This window comes from Wasmannia auropunctata, unplaced genomic scaffold (assembly GCF_000956235.1).
Source record: "Wasmannia auropunctata unplaced genomic scaffold, wasmannia.A_1.0 LD336095.1, whole genome shotgun sequence".
Lineage (NCBI taxonomy): Eukaryota > Metazoa > Arthropoda > Insecta > Hymenoptera > Formicidae > Wasmannia > Wasmannia auropunctata.
The window spans coordinates 456,988-459,268 of NW_012026795.1; the positions used below are offsets into that span (position 1 = coordinate 456,988).

Consider the following 2,281-nt stretch of genomic DNA (forward strand, 5'->3'; position numbering starts at 1 on the left):
TCATTGTAACTACTGGCGACCCTGTATGGGTATATACAGGGTGTCTCTTGATAGGTGTATCACCGCTCAGAGTAAATGAAACGGACTAAACCGAATTAAAAATTTTTTGTTATTTTGTAAAATTCGCAATATTTTTACGAGATGTTAGTTTTCAATACTATATAATGTGAAAAAGTAAATATTTTTGTATTTACATAATATAATTAATTGAAAGTACAAAAGGATACTTACTTTCTATAAATATCGGCAGAAATTTCATTGTCTGCAAATACTCGAAGGAACAAAAGAGTAAGCAGACATGATTAGATCCGTATATTGCATATTTCTTACGTATTGTCTTCTCTATGCATTATTTTCGATATTGTTAGGATATACTTCGATATTAAGGGTATATCCATCGCGAAAGATTCCAGCTGGCGAATTATACGATTACCTGCGTACGTTATCTGCTACACCGCGACATGAAAAGCGTTATTACTCACCCTACCTACGACTTCAAAACCAAGAAATATTAAGTGACAATTCTCTCGGTTAGCAAAAAGAAAATCGAAATTTTTTTAACATTCTCAATACGATCCGACCGTCGTATACGTTTCAGATATGGCACACATGGCGTAGATGATCTCGCTAACGCGTCTACTCGATTGCAAAACTACGTCGACGTAGTGGATTTGAAAAGTAAACTATTATACGTCGATCGATTTCGTGGTAAGATTCATGGAATTTCCGTAATTGTCGACGAAGAGAGAAATGTCGTTAATTACATTAACGAGACCAGCAAACGCGTTGTATTACAGTTGCCTTTGCCCAAGCACGTGAGGGCTCGTTTGAGCAAACAATATAAAATTACGCTAGAACACGCCAAAGGTCCTTGTGAGAATAACAACGGCCAAATCGTTGATGTGTACCATGACGATTACGTGCGATATTACAAGAGAATGATATTAAATAACATGTATCATGATGTAACGGATGACCACGCGGGAGAAGCGAGAGTACTTATGAAGAACGTAAAATGGTTATGCTTGCATGCTAAAGACACGAAACCTCGCCTGATTCCTTCCCCCATCCACCCAAATATCAAGAGACGCGGCAGCGGCGCGACTGCGACGTAGCAAAAAGTCATAATCGCGTGTTACTTGATTGCGCAAAATGTAATAGCGCTACCATAAGCGCTTTATTTGAAATTCTTATGTTAGACACACCGCCAATTCAAAACAGAAAAAACAGAGCGAAAAATACCCGCTCTCCTGCCTCTCCCTTCCTCTGCGAAGCAATTCGTTGAATCGATCATGCAAGGAGTATCGCGAAGCACACGGATTTTCAGACTTATTGTATTCAATGAATACTACAAGAGAAAGGGACAATCCGAAAGCTTCTTTTTTTGATGATGTAGTGCCCATTGCGCAAGCTCCGAGCGATATAATTTTGTAATTAACTCATAACATAAAGACCCGCCGAGCATCAAAATTTCGCTAAACGTAATATCTTCCAGATAAATTTCCATTTATCTGAAAAATTAATTTACTTAAAACACGTCAAAGATCTCTCATAGCTTTGAATATTTTTTTACAGACCGAGATAATTGTAAATTAAACCATCAAAGCATGCGACTAGAATTATTTACATACATAGCGAGAATTTAAATTTATGTCGCTGTTATAAGATAAAAATCAATTACATGCAATGACATAAAAAATAATTACTGGTAGGGTATGTATAAATATTCTCAAAAATTATTTTGAGAAATTATTTTAACTTTATATTTTGGCTTTACATTTTTTGTAATGAATCAAAATATTATACTTACATGTATGTGCTTTATTTTTAAGTTTAAAATAGAACAAACGACGCAAAATTGAATCAAGAATTCAATGAAATTCAATGTATATTCAAGTAAAAAGCTTCTTTTATTTTTTGTATTTATTACTATAATTTTGTCTAAAACGCTTAACGCGAATTTCAAAAAATCATTCTGCATTTCTGTAAAAAAATAATAAATTTTATTTATTCAAATATTAAAATTTATTAATTTAAGTTATTAAAACTTATGTTCGAATAAAAGTAATAATCTTTGCCGTACACACAAAAAAATAAATTCTTAAAGAAATGCAAATATGCCTTGATTCAAAAATATTTTATGCTTAAAATAACGCCAAGAATAAATAATCTCCAATTAAGAATATATTATTCTTAAAACAAATACAAAATATATTCTTCGTTCAAAACAAATTTTACTTTAATTGAAGAATAGAATTGCTCTCTTTCAACACTAAATATG

The 2,281-nt window shown here is 32.7% G+C and overlaps 1 protein-coding gene across 1 annotated transcript in view; it reads right to left on the minus strand.

The window, feature by feature from the left end:
* Positions 1 to 2,281, minus strand: part of LOC105462780 (wiskott-Aldrich syndrome protein family member 2-like) — a 5,375-nt gene that overhangs the window by 1,275 nt on the left and 1,819 nt on the right. The window lies entirely within an intron of this gene.